This window comes from Dasypus novemcinctus, chromosome 25 (assembly GCF_030445035.2).
Source record: "Dasypus novemcinctus isolate mDasNov1 chromosome 25, mDasNov1.1.hap2, whole genome shotgun sequence".
Classification (NCBI taxonomy): domain Eukaryota; kingdom Metazoa; phylum Chordata; class Mammalia; order Cingulata; family Dasypodidae; genus Dasypus; species Dasypus novemcinctus.
This window is the reverse complement of record NC_080697.1, coordinates 21,232,501-21,243,072: the sequence shown is the minus strand read 5'-3', so window position 1 is coordinate 21,243,072 and position 10,572 is coordinate 21,232,501. Positions and strand designations below refer to the sequence as shown.

Sequence of the window (10,572 nt, the reverse complement as noted above, 5' to 3'; positions counted from 1 at the left end):
CCTCTAAATTTACATGTAATTGCTTATTTAGGTCATCGACAAGGACATTGCAGGGACTCAAGCAAGTGTTCGTAGAAAATGAAAGGACACATTCATTTCCAGAACGTGGTCACTTCCTTCCCCCAAGACTACCTTCCTACCTAATATCTCCATGCATCCTCCCCCTCCCTTTGTTTCCACTCCTGCTGCCACCCCCAAGCCCAGGTCACCCCTCTGGACCACACGACGGTCACCTACTGCATCTCCCCGGCTGTCGTCCATTTCTTAGCAAGTTGGGGTCAAAGCACTGGACTTGCCTTGGATCCATTCTTTTCCTTCGTGAAGCCCATTCATTCTTTCCCGGCAGCATCTCTTCCGATTGATTCCCACCTTTTCCCAGGACACCAGCACCTTCCTGCTAACTCTCCCATGTATTCTGCATCAAGTCTCCAGTTGTTGGCCAGGTCTCTAGGTTTCCTTGCAAAACTTACAAGCAGCCTGCCTCGTGCGAGCCTGCCAGTTTTTCCCCCTTCTCCTTCAGAGAACAATTTAATTTCTGCTTCCTCTAGGTAAGGGTTGCCATTTTCAGCAAATGAAAATACTAGACACCTGGTTAAATTTAAATTTCAGAAAAACAATGAATATTTTTCAAAACACGCGACATCTTTATACTAAAATAGTTACTTAGTGTTTATACAGAATTCAAGTGTAACTGGGCATCCTATATTTTCTCTACCAGGTTTACTACAATGGAGTATCTTCTTTTTTTTGCAGGTACTGGGGATTGAACCCAGGACCTCATACACAGGAAGCAGGTGCTCAACCACTGAGCTACATCTGCTCCCCAAAGAGAGTTGATTTTTTCATTTGTTGGTTGTTGTTGCTGTTAGGAGGTACTGGGGATCGAACCTGAGACCTCATGTGCAGGAAGCAAGTGCTCAACAACTTGAGCTACATCTGCTTCCTGGAGTTTCTTGAAGAATCTTTTCTTAATGATATAGTCCTCACTGATCTCTTTTTTTTTTCAAGTTCCTAAAACCCCTAAGTCAGTCCTTCAGTGTATGCTATCTTATATTTATTAATTATATATCCAGCATTAATAGTTATTGAGCAATTATTCCATACAAGATACTGTGCTAAGTTCTTTTCATGTAATAGCTCACTGAATTCTTACAAGAAATATTTGATAAAATAGGTATAACTATGATGCTCATTGTATAAGTGAGGGATTTGAGTCTTTGAGAGGATAAGTTATTTTATTTACATAAGGTCCCAAATCTAATTAAGAACTTGAACTTCAATGTGTCTGTAGAGTGACCAACTCATCCTGGTTTGCCAGGCTTTTTTCTGGTTTTAGAACATAAAGTCTCACATCCTGGGAATCCCCCCAATGTTCCTGACTTGAAAGCCCGGGATTCTATCCTACTTCCAATTTTTTTCTGTGAGTTTTTGTTTCCTCTCTTTTGAGTTATCAAGTCCCTAAGGACAGGGGCCATAGCTGATTGTATTTGCTGATATGAAGAATTCCTTCCTAAGTACCTGACTGATGAGGTCTAGGAGTCCTCCCCCGTGGGCCACGCCCTTCTTCTTGGGCCTCTTTGGATGGCAGAAGTTGAGATCCATGTGGAACAGGGGTGCTTGGGGGTGGCCAATATTAGAAGCAGCTGGGACCCGAGCAGGTTTGGTGGCCTTTGCCATAAGGGGCACACACATTCCCATGATGCCACTGGCCATTGCTTACAAAGACACCAGGTCATTGTTACCAGCCACGGGACCTCTAAATTGGTGAAAACCAGATCCCTGGCAGGTGTGTGGTGTCTCAAATGACAAGGAGAACCTTGTGAGACTCACTGTTGGGAAGTGAGTTAGGAGGCAAGTCAGCATGTCAGCAGCACACCTGGCTGTAGGGGATAGCACCCTGGGAGGCAGGGTGGCTGCTCTTTGCTATCCTACCCAAAAAATTGTAACATTATTATTACATAATCAAATAATACAGACAATGACTATGTGGGGGTTATATGCCTGCTGCAAATAACAAGGGGTGATGGGAATGGCAGAGGTGGTAGATTTCTACCCCGCTAGGGCATCTGCAGAACTTGTCTCAACTTCATTTTGAATGCAGGTCATCACTGGGTACCCATTAAATATTATATAAACATTAATATGTTTGTGGAGCAACTGTTTGTAAAAATCATTGGCTTTTTAAAGAAAAATCTATCAAAGTTGAATTGAGAAAGGTTAAGCATCTCAAGGCAACTTTATTTTATACTGCTGAATTTCACTTCAACGTGCTCGGAGTCGTCTATGTGCTTTTTAATATTTCAGGCTTCCTTTATTAAGAGATCAGAACTAAGGGCATAATTGTTAGGCAGGGGTTTCCCTTTTGAGCACTGCTGACAGAGTCCTCTCTCAAAACTCATAGCAGCTTTTCCTCTTCCCCCCCGGTTCATACTCACCCCCTTAGTACGACACACAGGCCATTCCGAGTCTAGCTCCAATCCACCTTTCCAGCTGATCTCCTACCAGGCTCTTACCATAAGGCTCTGCTCCAGCAGAGCTCTTCTCTTCCCAGGCTCCAAACTCACACTGAGATTTTCTGCCTCCAAGCCTTTCTCTAGCAGAATGTTGTGGCTGAGTATAATCCCTGGATCCACACTGCCTGCTTCAAACCCTGGTTCTACTACTTATTGTCACCTTGAGCAAGTTACCTAGCACTCTATGCCCGATTCCTCCCACTGTAAAGTGAAATGAAAAATGGTCTTTTTCTTACGTAGGAATAAAGGAATTAATTCATGAAAGTACTTAGAGCCATGCCCAAAACATGCTAAGCACTCAAACACTAGCTTCCCGTTTACCTAATTAGATTTCATTATCCTCCCCACTTAGCTCAAAATTTATATCCTCCTTGGAGCCTTTCCTGGGGACTGCATCCCACAGATTGACCCTGTTTATTTGGCAGGTGGTTGGTTACCTTTTCTCATGCTCGTGTTTTATGACCACAAGCAGCAGTTTTCATCCAGCTGTTCAGTGAGATCTCAGTTGGAGTGAGGTTTTGTGCTCATGGCAACACTTGGAGGCAGGAATTATTTCTCTCATCCTACAAATGACCAAACTGAAGCTCAGAGAGGTTGGGGGGCTTGCCTATTGTTACAGAGCTAGCATGAGATGATTTGGGGGTCCTGACTCAGGTCCATGATTGTAGCCAAGATATATTCTCTCTTCTCTTAGAACACAAGGAGTGAATCTTATATTTTATCATAATCTCCATACTATCCTTCATGCAGGAAGAGCTCAGGGTCATTCTGGGGATTTGATGGATCACTGTGAAATTTGGTTGCCTTTCTACATGTCATTTAGTGCCTTATGATTGTGACTATCTTGCTGATGTAAAGATGTAAGGATGTGCCTTAAAAAGATAGGCTGTAAATACCCCTATCTTTGGAGGAGAGTGTAAGAACAACCAAAAGGACAAAAAGAGAAATAAAAATAACATATGACATAGACAAATCCAAAGAAAACATGGCTAATGTAAGTAATACCTTGAGAGCAATAACAGTGAATATTATTGGATTAAACTCACCTGTCAAGAGACACAGATTGGCAGAATGGATAAGGAAATATGACCGATCTATATGCTGTCTACAAGAAACCCAACTTAGACCCAGGGATTCAAGGAAGTTGAAAGTGAATGGCTAGAAAACAATCTTACAAGCCAACAATTAACAAAAAGGGGCAGGAATAGCTATATTTATATCAGACAAAATAGACTTTAAATTGAAAACTATTGTGAGAGACAAAGATGGACACTACATATTAGTAAAAGGGGTAATCTTTCAAGAGGAAAGAACAATCATAAACATTTATGCACCTAATCAGGACACCTCAAAATACGTGAGGCAAACACTGGAAAAATTAAATGGAGGAATAGATGCTTCTACAATTATAGTGGGGGACTTTAATACACCATTATCACCATTAGACAGAACATCTCAACAGAGAAACAATAAAGAAACACAGACTTTGAATAATATAGTAGAGGATCTGGACCTAATAGACATATATAGAACAATACACCCAAATACAGCAGGATAGGCATTCTTCTCAAGGACACACGGATCATTCTCCAAGATAGACCACACGCTAAGCCACAGAGAAAGTCTCAATGACTTCAGAAAGATTGAAAGATTGAAGCTGGAAGTCTGCAAGGGCTAGAGACCCAGATTAGGCACCAAGATATGGAAATGAAGCAACATACTCTTAGAAAAACAGTGGGTCAAGAAGGAAATCTCAAAAGAACTCACTAAATATTGAAAGATTGGAATCATACAAAGTGTCTTCTCTGACCACAAAGGAATGAAGCTAGAAACCAATAAGAGAAAGAAAACTGAAAAATTCACAAATACGAAAATGAAACAGCACTATATTAGTTTCCTTGGGCTGCTCTCGAAACAATTTGGTGGTTCCTCCAAAAATTAAACACAGAATTGACATATGACCTGGCAATCCCACTCTTAGGCATATACCCAAAAAAAAGTGAAAGCAGGTATTCAAACAAGTACATCCACATGTGTATTCATACTATCACTATTCACAATAGCTAAAAGGTAGAAACAACCCAAATGTCCATGAATAATAAATATACAAATGTTGCATATCCATACAAGGGAATATCATTAGTCATAAAAAGGAATGAAGTACTGAAGCATGCTACAATGTGGATGAACCTCTAAAACATTACGCTAAGTAAAAGAAGCCAGATGGAAAAGGCCACTTAATGTATGATTCCATTTATATTAAGTATCCAGAATAGGCAAATCCATAGAGACAGAAACCAGATTAGTAGTTGTCAGGAGCCAAGGGAGGTGGGAGGGGTAGAGAAGGACTGTTGAATGGGTACAGGTTTTCCTTTTGGAGTAACAACACTGGGAAAGTACTCAGTGCCACTGGATTGTACACTTTGTAATGGTGCATTTCATGTTATGTGAATTTCACCACACACAAAAAGATGGACTATAACTTATTCTTCTTATGCTGAAGTACACATGAACTTAAAACAAAAGCAATTTCCATTTATTTTTACCTTAACTGTTTGTTACCTGCTGTTTCAAATAGAGCTAGATGAGGAATGTAAGAAACAATCACAGAGAAGACGTGGCTCAGCGACTGAGCACTTGCTTCCCACGTACAAGGTCCTGGGTTCAATCCCCACTACCTCCTGAAAGAAAAGAAAAGCGAACAGTCTTATCACCAGTGCTGTTTTTATCACAAAGAGACTTTGCTCATGACTTATTAATAGTACCAGCTAACTGCTCTGCCAATGGCTTTCTTTGGTTAGGTGAGTCATTTGATCCATTGCTGATGAGATACGAGCTGCTTTCCATCCAGTCTGTGCTCCCGAAGGTCTGACATTCTTTCTGCTGCTAATCGAGGCAGCTGGTAGTTTACAGTGACCTGAGATGAAGCTGGATTGGTTCTGTAAACAGCTAGTGTAAAGACAATTTGGGGAGTAGATGTAGCTCAGGTGGTTGAGTGTCTGCTTCCACGTATGGGGTCCTGGGTTCAATCCTGGTACCTCTTAAAAAAAAAAAAAGACAATTTGCTTCAGTGAGTTTGAACACCTTGCATTTTAGAGTGTGTGTGGTACAAAGGTAATTTCTTTGATTTCTATTAATAAATTCCTTGTACAAAATAGTTTCTCTTTACCAAGACTGATATTTTAAAGAACCAGTCCCAATTCAATCAACTGATATTTATTGAATTAAGACTATGTGTCACATACTCTTCTAGGCACTTGGAATATAGTTGTGACAGAAATAGTCTAAAATTTCTGAGCTCTTAGAACTCATTCTTTTAAAACTTTTGATTATAAAAAAATTTCAAATTCACACAAAAGGAGAAAGAATATACTTATTTAGCTTTAATAATTATCAATATTTTATTGTTTTAGTTCTATCTATTCTCATCCTCCCCACGCTCTTATTTTTAATGGAGCACTTTAAAGTGAATCTTACGTATCAACCATTATGTTATCAATACTTCAGTATGAACCTCTAACAGAGAGACTTTTTAATAAAAACATAATCCCAATGTTATTATCACACTTAGCAAAATTAACAAAAATTTCTTGAAATCATTTACCTCCCAGTCTGGGTTAAATTTCCCCCATTGTCACAAGAATTTTTTTTTTAATCTTCATTTGTTTGATTCCAGGTCCTAACAAAACCTGCACATTATAGTTTGTGCATACAGCTCTAAGGTTGCTTTTAAACTATAACACTTCCCCTCAGTCATTTTTTAGTTATAGGGATTGGGTTATTTGTTTTTTAGAATTCCCACACTTTGGATTTGGCTGATTGTATCATCATGGTGCTATTTATCATATTTCCTTATAGTTCATATTTTCTATAAAATGGCAGTTATGTCCAGAAGATTTATTAGAAGGTCAAGTTCAATTGGGGGGTGAGGGGTGGGGAAGGCCTAAAACTAACATTTAGTGGAAAATGGGTTGAAGTTGTTTTTGTGTCTGGAGATTTTTCTAGAAGTGCCCTGGTGATCAAAAATTTGGGTGGTTAATATGAAAAACAGTTCTTGGACAGTGGCAGTTTGGATCCTGAAGTCCTGAAACAGTTCCTTTGTTCCTTCTTTCTTTACATTCTGTAAAGACTTTTACAAGTGGTGTGTTGCTCAACAGAAACAGTGGCAGTGAACATTAAAATTATAAGTATATGTGGAATTCAGGCTAAATGATGGTTAAAGGTATCTACATACTCAGATGATATAGGTAGAGCAAATCTATAAAAGAAATGGAAGTGAGAGTGGAGACAGCAAATACTAAACTGATCTCAGTAATTAGAGGTGGTTGTATTTGTAATGTTATTCTAATACTACTTCATGTGTATAATGTGGGATAAATCAACTGAGTAATTTTGGGATATTTTAATTCTCTCATCCATTATGCTCTTTAGAACAAGAATTCTTAAAGTGGAAAACATGAAATACAGATTTAATGCAAGAGTCTATATTTTAAAACTTAGGTTTAAATTTAAATGGGATGAGGGGAGTCAACGTGGCTCAGTGATTGAACACCAGCTTCCCACATAAGAGGTCCCAGGTTCAATCCCTGGTTCAGGTACCTCAAAAAAGAGAGATAAATTTAAATGGGATGTATCAATATGACTTCTTGAATAAGCATGGCACAATGACATTTTGGAAATTCTGGGAATCTCAAAACTTTGACTTGAAACATCATTGCCCATGAAAAGAAAGCAGGAGTTTTTTGATGAAATCCTGATGCTACAACCAGGGCAGAAAATGTACCTGATGAGCCTGGAATATCTTATTCATAAAAGATAGTGAGGAGTCAACGAGAGTCTTGTCAAATAAACATACAAACAACAACAAAGAAACAAACAACAAGAAAACACAAGAGGAACTCAAATTGTCTTCCACAGACTTGAAAATATAAGATTCAAATAGAATAATAATTGCTACTGGTTGAAACTCATCAGACATATTTAAATCTATGAATTGAAAATTATGTATCAAAAAAGAAAAAGCCAACTGGTCGATTTTGGAGGATGATAGGGAATCAATTCATTATTTTGAAAACCGATAAAGATAAGCAAATATTAAATATTTAGCCTACTTTTCCTATGTAAACTATAACACTGCATAACCAAATGAGAGATGCCACAAAACCTCTCTAAAAATATTTTGACTAGTAGTAGAAAAAAGAAATGATGGAATTAGTGTCAGCGTTTTGCAAGCTCCTCCCCCAGTGAATTGTTGGATCTCTTAGACATTGAACAGCAATAGCCTCTCTAATAAAAACAGACAGACACCATATGCCTTCTAATGATAGAACATACCATCTATAGTCTTGACAAAAGCATCAGACAAGAATGTGATCAGGCCTCTGGATCCAGTTGTCCACACGCAGTCAGCAAAACGCAGACTGTGAGAATGTCAAAACATAATTATAAGGGAAGGAAAGCAGTGAAGGGGGTACTTGAAGTAGATATAAAAGAATTAAAGGATACACCACAACTTAAAAAGAATGGGCAGGAATATAGTGCCTAGGACTGTACTTTTAGTAATTAAAAAGAAATTCAGGCACTAAAAAGTCAGGATAGTGGTTACTGTCAGGGAGAAGAAGGGGTTTAAGATTGGGATGAGACATATGAGCCTCTGGTATATGTGACAAAGTTCTATTTCTTGACCTGGATGTAAATAAATTATCAGGGGGTTGCCCTTATAATAACTCATCAGGCTATACATTTGTTTTCTATGATTTATTTGTGCATTTTGTTTTACCATAAAAAGGATAAAAAATTGTGAAAAATGGTGCATTGCCCCAAATAGCCAAAACAATCTTGAAAAAGAACAAAGTTAGAGCACTCAGATGTCCTGACTTCCTGATTTCAGAACTTACTACAAAGCTACACAGTTATCAAAACAATGTGGTTCTGGCATAAAGATAGATTTACAGACCAATGGAAAATAATTGAGAGCCAAAATATAAGTCTGTAAACATATGGCCAACTGATTTTTGACAAGAGTGCCAAGAGTGCCAAGAGTGGTGGGGGTGGTATAATCTCTTCAGTAAATGGTAGTGGGACATCTATATCCACACATGCAAAAGAATGAAATTGGACCTCTATCATATACCACTTATAAAATTTAACTTACAATGTATAAATGGCCTAAATATAAGAGCTAAAACCATAAAACTCTGGAAGAAAACATTGTGGTAAATCTTTATGGCCTTGGATTTGAAAATGAATTCATAGATAATACACCAAATGCACTAACAAGAAAAAAAAATAATTAAATTGGATTTCGTTAAAATAACAAAAAAGTTTTGTGCATCAAAGAACACTATCAAGAGAGTGAAAAGACAACCCACAGAATAGAAGAAAATATTTGCAAATCATATGTCTGATAAGGGCCTAGTATCCAGAATACATAAACTCAACAACAAAAAGACAAACAACCCAATTAAAAAATGGGCAAAGTACTTGACCAGACATTTCTCCAAATGGCAAAAAAAAAGCATGAATAGATGCTCAACATGATTAGTTATTAGGGAAATGCAAATCAAAATCACAATAAAGCATCACTCACATCCACTAGGATGGCTATAATAAAAAATAAAGGAAAATGAGTGTTAATGAGGATGTAGAGAAAATGGAAACCTTGTACACTGCTGGTGGGAATACAAAAAATAGTTCAATAGCAGTGGAAATAGTCTGGTGGTTCCTTAAAAAGTTAAACATAGAATTACCATATGACCTGGCAATTCCACTCCTAGAGATATACCCAGGAGAAGTGAAAACAGGCACTCCAATAAGTGTATGTGCATGTTTACACACAGCACAACTCACAATAGCCAAAAGGTGGAAACAATCCAAATGTCTATCAATGGGTGAATGGATAAAGATATGCGTCAGAATGAAGTAATGATACATGTTACAACATGGTGAACCTCCAAAACATTATGCTAAGGGAAAGAAGCTGGACACTAAAGGTCATATATAGTATGATTCTATTTATATGAAATACCTAGAAGAGGCAAATCCACTGAGATAGAATGCAGATAGGTGGTTCCCAGGGGTCGGTGAAGAGAGGAATGGTGAGCAGCTTAATGCATATGGGATTTTAACTTGAGAGTAATGGAAATGTTTTGGAACTAGATAGATGTGGTGGTTGCACTAACTGCCACTGAACTGTTCACTTTTAAATTATTAAATGTATGCCAATTTCACATCAATAAATTATTTCAAAGTGGTTGTGCCACATGGCAGTTGAGAGCGGCACCAACTGGAAGTATTGTTCCATATGGGAACAAGTTGCATTTGAAAAATCAAATTGTTAGTGTCTCCTTGGGAACTAAGCCAGAGAGAGAGAGAGAGAGAGAAGTTATAGGGTAGCATAATCCAGATTAGAGCAATTGAATTAGAATATTTGAGGGACAAGACCTTCGGGTTTATTTTGTAAATGATCCATGGATAATTTGAATGGGCAACCAGGAATGAGAACCACTGGTTTGGATGATAAGGCTCGCGAGGAACAGCTGGCTTCTCTTCAGTTGCCAGCCCTCTTGGGCAGGCAGTCCCTCCCTGCAGCCTTGGGGAGAAAAGGAGCTAGGTCAGAAGATGGCAAGTTCAAGTAGCAGCAGTAGGAATTTCCCAGGGTCTCCAGTGGCTATTGGTTTAGGATGTCAATGGCATTGCCGAATTTCTTTCTGAATAAATGATGTCGTGAGTTTTTTTTTAAGAATGGGGGAGGGGACTTTGGTTTTGGAAATCCAGAAATATGGGAATAAAAAAGGGTGACTCCAGTGAGCAAACCCGCATGGAGTTGTCATTTGCTGACATGGGAAAGGTATGAAGAAGGGTTCTATTCTGAACATGATATATTTGAGATGTTTATTACACACCACAGACTAGATATTGAGTAGGCAGTTGGATTTATGTCTGGAATTCAGGGCAGGAAATGGGTATCCTGGAAACAGAGATGGTATTTAAAGCCATGGGCTGGATTCCTCTGAGGAATATATCCAAGAGGGTGATTGCTGAGTCATGGAGCTTACTG

The 10,572-nt window shown here is 38.4% G+C and overlaps 1 non-coding gene across 1 annotated transcript; it reads right to left on the bottom strand.

Moving 5' to 3' along the window:
- Positions 1–748: 748 nt before the first annotated feature.
- Positions 749–820, bottom strand: TRNAR-CCU (transfer RNA arginine (anticodon CCU)). The gene has a single exon. It is a non-coding gene; the product is annotated as a tRNA-Arg (tRNA).
- Between the last annotated feature and the right edge of the window lie 9,752 nt (positions 821–10,572).